The sequence below is a fragment of the Podarcis tiliguerta genome (assembly GCF_965153285.1).
Source record: "Podarcis tiliguerta genome assembly, chromosome: 2".
Lineage (NCBI taxonomy): Eukaryota > Metazoa > Chordata > Lepidosauria > Squamata > Lacertidae > Podarcis > Podarcis tiliguerta.
The window spans coordinates 81,193,484-81,205,716 of NC_139535.1; the positions used below are offsets into that span (position 1 = coordinate 81,193,484).

General features: G+C 46.2%; 1 long non-coding RNA gene across 2 annotated transcripts; it reads right to left on the reverse strand.

Annotated features, from left to right (window-relative positions):
* Positions 1–1,245: 1,245 nt before the first annotated feature.
* On the reverse strand, positions 1,246–11,528 carry LOC310672493. Of its 2 annotated transcripts, none has more exons than XR_014508625.1 (3): positions 11,108–11,528; positions 8,533–8,661; positions 1,246–1,598 (listed from the first exon to the last, which is right to left on the reverse strand). It is a non-coding gene; the product is annotated as an uncharacterized lncRNA (long non-coding RNA). The 2 variants fall into 2 exon arrangements; XR_014508626.1 differs by lacking the exon at positions 1,246–1,598 and adding an exon at positions 2,147–2,714.
* Between the last annotated feature and the right edge of the window lie 705 nt (positions 11,529–12,233).

Below are 12,233 nucleotides of genomic sequence, written 5' to 3' on the forward strand. Positions count from 1 at the left end.
GTAGTATCTCGGGTTAAGAACTTTACCTCAGGTTGAGAACACAAATCGCGTGCTGGCAGTGCGGCAGCAGCGGGAGGCCCCATTAGCTAAAGTGGTACCTCAGGTTAAGAACGGTTTCAGGTTAAGAATGGACCTCCAGAACGAATTAAGTTCGTAACCAGAGGTACCACTGTATCGTTATATATTCTCCCACTTGCCTGGGCACACCCTCTTCCTCACCAAACCAGCAATGTGAGACCATCTGCATATCTGAGCTCCAAGATCAAACTACATTTTAAGCTAGACTGAATTACCATTTTAAGTCTGCCTGTACAAAGCTTCTGTATCTGTTACTCTTCAACAAGTATTCTGAGTGAGTCAATGTTATTTTTATCTTTTACAAGACTACTTTGTGTGTTTGTTGTTTTAAGGGGTGGAAACCAGGAAAATCCAGCGTGCCTTAAAATTCTGGATTACTTAAAACTAGAAGGCTAAAACTAGCCTATCTAAGCTTCCCTTTTAAGCTGCAAAGGGATGGCACTCTACTGCGGAAGAAAGGCTATCTATTAAATAGCTATTCACTTCCCAACATCTTGTAAGAGTATTTATTGCATGTTTTATTGATACTTAAACTGCCCAGAAAACTTAGTTGAATGAGCAATGTATAAATGAAATAAATAAAGCAATAAATAAAACACCTTATTTGAGGACATAAACATTGATGTCCTTTCTCTCCTGAGAAAAACTACAGTGGTACCTTGGGTTACATACACTTCAGGTTACAGACTCCAGAAATAGTACCTCGGGTTAAGAACTTTGCTTTAGGGTGAGATCAGAAATCGTGCTCCAGCGGCGCAGCAGCAGCAGGAGGCCCCATTAGCTAAAGTGGTGCTTCAGGTTAAGAACAGTTTCAGATTAAGAACGGACCTCCAGAATGAATTAAGTACTTAGCCCGAGGTACCACTGTATTTCAAGAAACTTTCTCCGGGGCATAGTTGCCTCACTTTCATTTTATCGAAATGCACTGGCCACCTTCCTTCTCATTAATTCTTTCTTGCAGTGCTTTTTTTCTGGGGGGGGGACACAGGGGTAAGCATACCCCTATACATTTTGTGAATCTAAGTCTGACATCACTGAGGGGCAGTATTTCAATAGGAGTAGGAAAATGAGAGTACCCTTAAACATTTTTTAAGAAAAAAAAAAAGCACTGGCTTTTGGGTACCTCCTTTTGGCTTGCTTTTCCTCCTTGCCTTGCCATTCCCTCATCTTCCTGCACTGCTCTCTGCCTTTTTTGTTTTGCTTGTATTGTGAGGGCAGAGAAGAGGAACTGGTGGGAGGAAGGTCAGGGGCTGTGAGGCCTCCTTTTTTTATTGTGCATTCGTTATGATTTATGTTCATGATTGGATCAGGGCACTTCATATGTGACCCGTTTCAGTACCATACATGCCTGTAAAAGTTTCAGAACAGTCATGCCACACTTCCTTTCTAATCAATGCATGGAACATCCCGATGAAATACTGTTGCTTTTACACTGCAAATGTTCCAGGTTTTCTTTGAGTCCCACGTTTGTTGCAGGATAGTGCAAGTTTGTCCCTTCAGACTGCGGTAAGGCAGCAACACTGGGGAAGCATCACAGAAAAAGTGGAATGAGTTATATACTGGAAGGTGGTGCAGTATATATACCCCATTAATGCTTCTCTGGTGCAAAGAAGGAGCCAGTCACCAGGCCACGCAAAATATCTTCCGTTTAAGCTGTTGACCAGGGGTTTCCCCCTTAGCCTTCTGCCGGATCAGACACGTGAACAGTGAAGCCAATATGCCGTGATCTATCCTGACCACCTCACTCTCCAATCCTTTGTATTCATGCTCACTTGCATCTAGCCCCACATTACTAACTCCATAGCAGCCAGGGGATGTGTGAATAATGCCTCTTGTAGGAGCACAGGTCAGAAAGAAAACAAGCCACAAGCCAGCAATGTGATATTTAACCCAGAGAGCCGCAATGTTCTGAAACAGAGTATGTTAGTTATGGTCTCTAGGCAGGTTCTCCAGCAATGTGAGAGGCTGCTCTTTGAAATAAGAAATATAGCAACCCTGGAGTCCCCTGACTCACAGTCTTCTTCCTGGGTGCTTTAAGTATTTGCTGGATGTTTTGGCTACAACATGATTTATATCACTCTAGTATTTATTCAACACTCTTTCTAAGTGCTCAAAGTGTTTCACATGCATTCTTCTAGTAAGGTAAAAGGCCAATGTTACAAAATCCTTATCATATGCCCTGGGGTCTTTTGAAGTGCTGTGCTTAAGTATGATTCAGCTGCCAGTCTGGTAGGCTTTTGTCCATGGAGTGGGGAAAGGCGCCACCTTTGCCTTTTCCCCAGGCGGCAAAATGTCTTGGGGCGGCCTTGTCTTCATGCCACCCAATCCTACTCATAGATTCCAGGTCCAATTTCATTCAGGAAGGGCTGTGGCTCAGTGCTGGAGAATCTGCTTTGCATGCAGAAGACCCCAAGTTCAATCCCTGGCATCTCCAGATAGGTCTGGGAAAGATTGCTGGTCTGAGAGCTGCTGCCAGTCAGTGTTGACAGTGCTGAGATAGTGGGACCAGTGGCTTGAATTGGGCAAAGGTGACTTCCTTTGTTCCTACTCCCATTGCCAGAGAGCTGATTTTGATCTGCCTTTTCAAAATCCCTTCCTGGGCCCAGGACTGGTGATGGTGGTGGTAGTACTGTATCCTGGAAATGTAGGGCAAAAAAGGCAGCAAGGCAAGGCCCCATTAACCATGTCACCAACTGTCTCATGCACCCCTCCTCTCACCAGGTGCATCAGTAGCAACTGCTAGTCCAGACATGATAAGTTGGCACTGAAAGTCAGAAAAACCAACCACAAACCCAGCCTGTAAAAAGGTAGGAGAGCAACAGGGAAAACACTAAAATGCAAAGTGTTTTGCAGCAACCCTGGTGGATCCTTTAACAATGGAGTATTTGGGCACCCACTCTATCAATGGTGGCTACTCATGCTGTCTACATAGGAGATATGCTGTCCCCCTGAGCAGAGGTAGTGTGCCTTGGCAGAAGAGGGCTATTGCCCTTGTGTCCTGATTGAGGGCTTCCCAGGGGCATCTAGCTGGCCTCTGTGGCAAACAGAATGCTGAGCTTTTTCATCTCTTTGGTCTGATCAGCCTAGGCTCTTCTAATGTTCACATTCCTGCTTCAAAGTTGGGTTTAGAAATAGTCAGAAAACAAGAGAGGTTCTACACAGTACTTGTGCTTCTCTAGACAGCCAGTTTGTTGAGCATTCATCCAGATTCACTTGCATAACGTTTATGTGGAGTTTAGACTATATGTCCGGTCTTTATTGACCATTCATACCAAACTGTTTGTGGGGAGGTTATACAATAATGAGCAGCCACCCCAAGTTCCTATTGCAGTGTTTATAGATCTACCTGTTAATCATTATTCATCCCACACTTTTCAAGGTAATGCTTTCTTAACTGCAAAAAGTCCATGTTTTAAGTGGATTTTTTTCCAGTAGGGTGCCAGAGCGCTTTAATCCACTTTAGTGGCACAAAGCTAAATTTATTGGTATTTGCCTGACAATCTGGAGGCGACACTCACTGATGCAGGGCTCATCCACCTGATTTCATATTTCAGCTTCCTCCCACTGCAGCCCCGTATAACACATCCCACAATGTACTGTAGGTAGGTCCCTCTTTAACCCTCCAGAGTACCTTTTCAGGGGGCACAGGAGGAAAAGAAAGGACAGTTGTGTAAGCTGCATTCTGCTCATGCAACTGTTGGATACAAGTCTAAACAATTTTGACTTGGGATTAGATTTATGCCTCACCCTACCTCAAAGCAGCTCATGGAATTGCATACATAGAATATTATCCCATTCAATGTTCACAATCACTCTGCAAGGTAGGGCAGCGGCTGAAGAAGGAGCCAAAAGGGTTTTCTTGTGTGTGAGATTCTTTGAACCATCTTTTAGATTTAGGGGAGCTAGTCTCAAGCCCAACGACACATTCTCAAGATGGAGGGGGAGGGAACAGCTGCAGTCGCCTGCAGTTCCTGTGCAATGTTTGCCATCTTGCCAAAGGTTGCAGGCAGCTTTACGTGCAGCAATTGCATGTTGATTGCCCTCCTAAAAGACAAAATCGAGCAACTGGAGGAACGTGTAGCTACGCTCCAAAGAATTAGAGAGCTGGAGCTCTTCTTGGAAGCAACAGAGCACACCGTCTCCACCAAGGAGGAGACAGGGGACTCCCCTGAGAAGGAGGCTAGTTCACCAACACAGGAGCCCGATATGTGGAGAAACGTGACTCAAAGAAGTAGGAGGCCCAGGGTTCGCTCTGATTGTCTAAAAATACACAATCGCTTTGAGGTCCTCTCCCCTAGCATGGAAGACGAAGAGCAGACTCCATTTGAGGATCTCTCCCTCATTACAGTCGATCACGTATATGAAGATGAGCAGCAAAGTCAGTCCTCAGGGAATGTGCAGGCGACCTTGGAACGGACCGCTCACGGAAGAACCCTGACCAAACCTAAGAGAAGGCGTGTAGTGGTGATAGGGGATTCCCTACTGAGGGGAACAGAAAAAGTGATCTGTGGGCCTGACAAGATGTCTCGGGAAGTGTGCTGTCTCCCCGGGGCTAAGATCCAAGATGTAACTGAACGACTGCCAGGAATCATAAAACCCACTGACAAATACCCCTTCCTCTTGGTTCATGTGGGAACCAATGACACTGCAAGCAATAGCCTCCAGAAGATCAAAAGAGACTACGAGGCTCTGGGCAGGAAATTGAAGCAATTAAATGCACAAATTGTCATCTCATCTGTCCTCCCAGTTGAACGACGTGGCCCAGGGAGAGAGAGGAAAATAGTGGAAGTAAACAGCTGGCTTCGCAAATGGTGTAAACAGGAACGGTTTGGATTCTTAGATCACGGACTGCAGTTTCTTGAGGATGGACTTCTGGCAAGCGATGGGCTGCACCTCACAACGGTTGGGAGGAATGTTTTTGCCAAAAAACTCAGAAACCTCATCAGGAGGGCTTTAAACTGACTAATGTGGGGGAGGGAGACAGTGCTCCTGAAGGAAGGAGTCTATTAATTGATGAAGATGATCATCCAAATGTCATAGACCAAATGGAGCAAACAGCAAGCAGACCTAGTGGTGGGAGGAAAAAATCCTTAAATAAGAGACACGGGGGAATGACTAATGGACTTCAATGTCTGTACACTAATGCACAAAGCATGGGAAATAAACAAGATGAGCTTGAGCTCTTGGTACAGCAAACTAAATATGACATAATAGGCATCACTGAAACCTGGTGGGATAAGTCCCACGATTGGAATGTAAAAATGGAGGGATACAATCTATTTCAGAGAAACAGACCAGACAAGAAAGGAGGAGGAGTGGCGTTATATGTCAGGGATGTGTATACCTGTGAAGAGATCCAAGATTTAGAACCTCAAAGCCAAAGTGAGAGCATTTGGGTCAAAATTAAGGGAGAGAAGAATAACAGTGACCTCATTGTGGGAGTTTACTATAGATCCCCAAGCCAAACAGAGGACATAGATGATGCCTTCCTGGAACAGATGGCCAAGCATGCAAAAGGAAGGGAGATAGTAGTAATGGGGGACTTCAATTACCCGGATATTTGTTGGATGTCAAACTCAGCCAAGAGCATAAGGTCAAACAGATTCCTCACTGGCCTTGCAGACAACTTCATTGTCCAGAAAGTGGGAGAAGCAACAAGAGGAACAGCCATTTTAGATCTGGTCCTAACCAATGTCGATGACCTGGTTAATGGGGTAGAAGTGGAAGGATCATTAGGCGCAAGTGATCATGCTCTTCTGAAGTTTACTATACAACGGAAAGGAGCAGCCAAGCATACTAGGACTCAATTTCTTGACTTTAAGAAAGCCGACTTCATAAAACTTAGGGAAGTGCTGGGTGAGATCCCATGGACAGTAATACTAAAAGGAAAGGGAGTTCATGATGGCTGGGAGTTTGTTAAGAGGGAGATAGTAAAAGCACAACTTCAGGCAATACCAATGAGACGGAAACATGGAAGGTGCCTAAAGAAGCCAGGGTGGCTATCTAAAGAACTTTTAACTGAGTTAAGATTAAAAAAGGATGTGTACAAAAAATGGAAAAGGGGCGAAACCACCAAAGAGGAATTCAAACAAATAGCCAGCACGTGTAGACACAAAGTCAGAAAAGCTAAAGCACAGAATGAACTCAGGCTTGCTAGAGAGGTTAAAAGCAACAAAAAAGGCTTCTATGGGTATGTTCGTAGCAAAAGGAAGAACAAAGAAACAGTGGGGTCACTCAGAGGAGAAGATGGTGAAATGCAAACAGGGGACACAGAAAGGGCTGAACTCCTCAATGCCTTCTTTGCCTCAGTCTTCTCCGATAAAGAAAACAATGCCCGACCTGAAGAATTTGGAGGAAATGATTCAGCAGAGGAAACAAAGCCCAAAATAACTAAGGAGATAGTACAAGAATACTTGGCTAGTTTAGATGTATTCAAGTCTCCAGGGCCAGATGAACTGCATCCAAGAGTATTAAAAGAACTGGCAGATGTGATCTCAGAACCACTGGCAGTCATCTTTGAGAATTCCTGGAGAACAGGCGAAGTCCCGGCAGACTGGAGGAGGGCAAATGTTGTCCCTATTTTCAAAAAGGGGAAAAGAGAGGACCCAAATAATTACCGCCCAGTCAGTCTGACATCAATACCAGGGAAGATTCTGGAGCAGATCATTAAGCAAACAATCTGTGAGCACCTAGAAAGGAATGCTATGATCACCAATAGTCAGCATGGATTTCTGAAAAATAAGTCATGTCAGACTAACCTGATCTCATTTTTTGACAGAATTACAAGCCTGGTAGATGAAGGGAACGCAGTGGATGTAGTCTACCTTGATTTCAGCAAGGCATTTGACAAGGTGCCCCATGATATTCTTGTAAAGAAGCTGGTAAAATGCGGTCTTGACTATGCTACCACTCAGTGGATTTGTAACTGGCTGACTGACCGGACCCAAAGGGTGCTCATCAATGGTTCCTCTTCATCCTGGAGAAAAGTGACTAGTGGGGTGCCACAGGGTTCTGTCTTGGGCCCGGTCTTATTCAACATCTTTATCAACGACTTGGATGATGGACTCAAGGGCATCCTGATCAAATTTGCAGATGACACCAAACTGGGAGGGGTGGCTAACACCCCAGAAGACAGGATCACACTTCAAAACGACCTTGACAGATTAGAGAACTGGGCCAAAACAAACAAGATGAATTTTAACAGGGAGAAATGTAAAGTATTGCACTTGGGCAAAAAAAATGAGAGGCACAAATACAAGATGGGTGACACCTGGCTTGAGAGCAGTACATGTGAAAAGGATCTAGGAGTCTTGGTTGACCACAAACTTAACATGAGCCAACAGTGTGACGCGGCAGCTAAAAAAGCCAATGCAATTCTGGGCTGCATCAATAGGAGTATAGCATCTAGATCAAGGGAAGTTATAGTGCCACTGTATTCTGCTCTGGTCAGACCTCACCTGGAGTACTGTGTCCAGTTCTGGGCACCACAGTTCAAGAAGGACACTGACAAACTAGAACGTGTACAGAGGAGGGCAACCAAAATGGTCAAAGGCCTGGAAACAATGCCTTATGAGGATCGGCTAAGGGAGCTGGGCATGTTTAGCCTGGAGAAGAGGAGGTTAAGGGGTGATATGATAGCCATGTTCAAATATATAAAAGGATGTCACATAGAGGAGGGAGAAAGGTTGTTTTCTGCTGCTCCAGAGAAGCGGACACGGAGCAATGGATCCAAACTACAAGAAAGAAGATTCCACCTAAACATTAGGAAGAACTTCCTGACAGTAAGAGCTGTTCGACAGTGGAATTTGCTGCCAAGGAGTGTGGTGGAGTCTCCTTCTTTGGAGGTCTTTAAGCAGAGGCTTGACAACCATATGTCAGGAGTGCTCTGATGGTGTTTCCTGCTTGGCAGGGGGTTGGACTCGATGGCCCTTGTGGTCTCTTCCAACTCTATGATTCTATGATTCTATGATTCTATGATTCTATGATTCTAGGTTAGGCTGAGAGAAAATGGCCCTCATTTTATTCTGGATGTTGATGTGTTGTAACCTGATTTGTGTTTTTATTATGCAGAGATTTTTAAAATATTAAATGGTGCACACAAATGCTTTTAAATAGTTAAATGCAGTTTGAATTGTCTGTTAATGGCTTTGAGAGCAACGCCATGATACAAAAGTGGCTTACAAGATCATAGGAAGCTGCCATGCCAAGTCAAATGGTTGGTCCATGGAGCCAGTGTGGTACAGTAGTCAGTGACAGACTAGGACCTGGGAGACCAGGGTTCAAATCTCCACTTGGCCATGCACCTCACTGGATGACCTTGGGCCAGTCATTGCTTCTTAGCCTTACTTACGTCACAGGTTTGTTGCCAGGATTAAATGAGGAGGGAGGGAACCACATATGCCACTTTGTGCTTGTTGGAAATATAAATGTAATAAATGTAATAAATTCACTGACCAGCAGTGACTTTTCATGATTTCAGACAGGAGGTTTCCCCACACCTTCCTGAAGATGCTGAGAAGTAGAGTCGGGATCTTCAGCATGCCAACTGTGTGCTCTGTCACTGAGTGTCAGCCATTCCCCAAACTGTAATAAATAATTGGATGAACCAATGAACTTTGTGGCTGAACAGGGATTTCAACCCAGTTTCCCCCCTCTACCTCACCTCTAACATTCTGTCCACCACAATATTCCACACAACTCCCACTTGGTTTGGCGAAGGGTTATGGTCCCACCAGCCTCACCAGCAATCCTTCGCTGCAGGGGCAAGAAACTACTATGAAATGATAAATACAATTTCAGAAAAGCAAGAGAAAAAGAAGTCAACCACATAGCAAGAAAAACCAGACCTTGGATACCGGAATGAGGGCCAAAGAAAACAAAAGTGGTCCAGCAGTCTGCTAAATGCCCATGAATTCTACATGGAAGTTTTATTTAAAGTATTTATGTTATTTAGTACATGTCCCACTTTTCTTCCATCACAGAACTCAAGGCAGTGTACATGGGGTTGCCAAGCAGTCTCTCTCCAATTCCAGCACTCCACAGAACCAGGCCTGGTTAACTTCAGCTAGATGGTGGCATTGTACGTTCTCAGACTATGCCCTGGGAAGACCTTTTCCCCCAGTTAAGTTTTTTTGTTCAAGGCCCCTGTGTTTCTCTCCGATCCCCCCACATCATAAAGGTCTGTTCTGGGAGCACAGCTTTGCTAGGGCAATTCTCCATCCTTTCCAGTTCTGTGCAGAACTGGCTGCCGCTTCACTCAACAACGGCTAGGCTGGAGAGGTGGAGAAGCTCAGTCGCTCAGCCCCTATTGGGGGGCCCCCCAACCTAAAGCCAAGGACCACTCCACATTCCCTTTCAGGCAACCAGCTGTTCCCATCAAGCTGCCAGCTGTGTCAGAAGACTGAAAACAGCAGCCCATTGTAGTGTGAGACTGGAGCACTGCCAGGGCATGGAAACAGTGTGAGAGTGTATGCGTGTGAGAGAGAGATTGTGTGCGCAGTGTTTTAATCTGAGCCCCCGATTCTGCAGCCCAGACCCCCATTGAGAGGTCCTTCCCACTCACTCCTCCACCTCCCATATCCACCCTAGAGCTGCAGCAAAGCTCTCATGAAAGCCATTAGCTTACTTGTACCCAGAATAAATGTCTCCAGATGGCAACCCAAGAACCCTGGTAAGTCCTAGCTAGCAGATAAGGACAGTTTGCTTTCATAAAGCAAGCTCCTTGCTCCTCCTGGGTTTCTATTCCATACAGATAATCCTATCCTTCCCTGTCTCTGAAAGTGGGGGGGGGGGGAGGGAGTTGGAAATAACTACCAGATAGGGCTGGTACAGTTCAGACACCAGAAAATCCATTTTTATTAGATTTCATGTTTCCTCATATTTGTGTCTTGAGCTGTTGCTCTCAGTATCTCCCCAATCTAGGCAAGTTCCACTTCCTGCTGGGAGATGGTGGTTTATAGCACCTCTTGAGAGATCTCATCAATAGTGATAATACTTAACATTTGCAAAGTGTTTTAGTTGTCATCCATGCAAACGATGATTTCCATAATGGTAGTCCTTTTAGGCTCCAACCTTAATTCTGTTGACCTCAGAGTATGCTCTGCTAAATTCAGATTTACAATGGTTAGGATTGCACTGTAGGACTCTTGCAACAAAATGAGGAGGCTTGTGGCACCTTTACAGACTTACGTTGACTATGTGGATCATGTTTTCATGAACTTCACTTCTATTTGATGAAGTAGACTGTAGCTCTTAAAAGCTTTAGGCCTGTTAAATCGTTAAGGTTCACAAAACTCTGCTGGTTTTCCTGAATTTTTAATTTATTCTTATTTCATACAATTTATATACTGCCTAACGGGTTTGCGACATCAGAGAGATCCGAATCAGGGGCTTCCTGCTTCGTAATGGTCACACCCACACCATACATTTAAATCACACGGCTTCCTCCAAAGAACTGGGGGTACTGTAGTTCGTTAAGGGCGCTAGGAACTAAAGCTCGGGTGTGGGTGCAAACTACAATTCCCAAGACTGGGGGCGGGGAAGCCGCGTGCTTCAACTGTAAGGCGTGAATGCGTCTGAATTACGCAGAGGACAAAAGCAAAAAAGCTCCTCGGCCCCAAGGGGGTCGTTACACCCACCGCTACCTTATGGGCAGCCCGATGAGGCGCCAGATGAGGCCGACCCCTCAGCGCCACCAAAAGAGAAGCCGCCTAACAGGGGCTGCAACCTTGCGCCCCGCACCGGCCTCAGCACTTCGGATTGAAAAAAAACCGCTCCTCCTCCTCCTTTACCAGCTTCACTTCTTTGGCTTAAGCCGGCGCTTTCGCTGCGAGGAGAGCAGTCCGCGGCTGCGTTCTCCGTGCAAGCGGCGCTCCTCGGCTCCACTTCGGGCGAGTGCGCCGGTTTGCTCGGGCCATGGAAAGCCCTGCGTACTCGCCAGCCACCTCCTGCACGGCTTGCACTGAGCCGCCACCGCCAGTGCCGCTGAGATCAAACCCCCCCCCCCCCCCTTGTTTGGCGGTTCTCTTACTCCTCCCTGTATCGGAGCTTCCTGCCTTCTCCGGCCCTCTGCTGTTTGAGGAGTTCAAGCACATACGCACACCATGGCGGCGGCGGCGTTGGGACCGTCTTTGCCCTTCTCCTGCGGTCAGAGCGCCTCTTCCCCAGCTCGCTGGGCTGCCCTAGGTAGCCACCTAGAGTCTCCTCGTGGTAGCGTCGATGGGGCGCAGGGAATCTCTCTCTCTCGGCGTTTCATCTTTCTACCACACAATGAGTCCGTAAGTGACTGTGGAGGCCAATTCTGGATCCACGCGTCCTTCCACAGTGGGGACCCAGGTTTCCCGGCGGGAGTTGATCACGGTGTGGATATGCCAAGCCTGCCTTCCTCTTAGCACGTTTCTCCCTTGCGTCCTGAGTTCGAGTGTCTTCAAAGCCCACGACACCTTTGGTAAAGGCTGTTCTCCAGTGGGAACGCTCGCCGGCCAGTGTTTCCCAATTGTTGGTGTTTATACTACATTTTTTAAAAATTGCCTTGAAACAGTCTTTAAACCTCTTTTGTTGACCACCAGTATTACGCTTTCCATTTTTAAGTTTGGAATAGAGGTACAGTGGTACCTCGGGTTACATACCCTTCAAGTTACAGACTCCACTAACCCATAAATAGTACCTTGGGTTAAGAACTTTGTTTCAGGATGAGAACAGAAATTGTGCTCCGGTGGCGCGGCGGCAGCAGCGGGAGTCCCCATTAGTTAAAGTGGTGCTTCAGGTTAAGAACAGTTTCAGGTTAAGAACGGACCTCCGGAATGAATTAAGTACTTAACCCGAGGTACCACTGTAGTTGCTTTGGAAGACAATAATCAGGCATCTGCACAACATGACCAGTCTAGCAAAGTTGATGTTGTAAGGGCTGCCTCCCTTCTCGGCCTTTCCTATTCCTGTCTCTGGCTCCCCTTTAAAAGGTTTTGTGCCTCAGTGCTTACTAGCGAGTTATAGGGAATCTCTGCATTGAAATTCAATAGCACATACAGGGGAGATAAGAGTGGCCTAGTGGATAGAGCGTGGGACGAATCCACTTTGCCATGCAGCTCCCTGAGTGGCCTTGGCTCCAGTCTCCTTCTCACTCCCCCCCCCCAATTACCTCACAGGGTTGTTGTGAC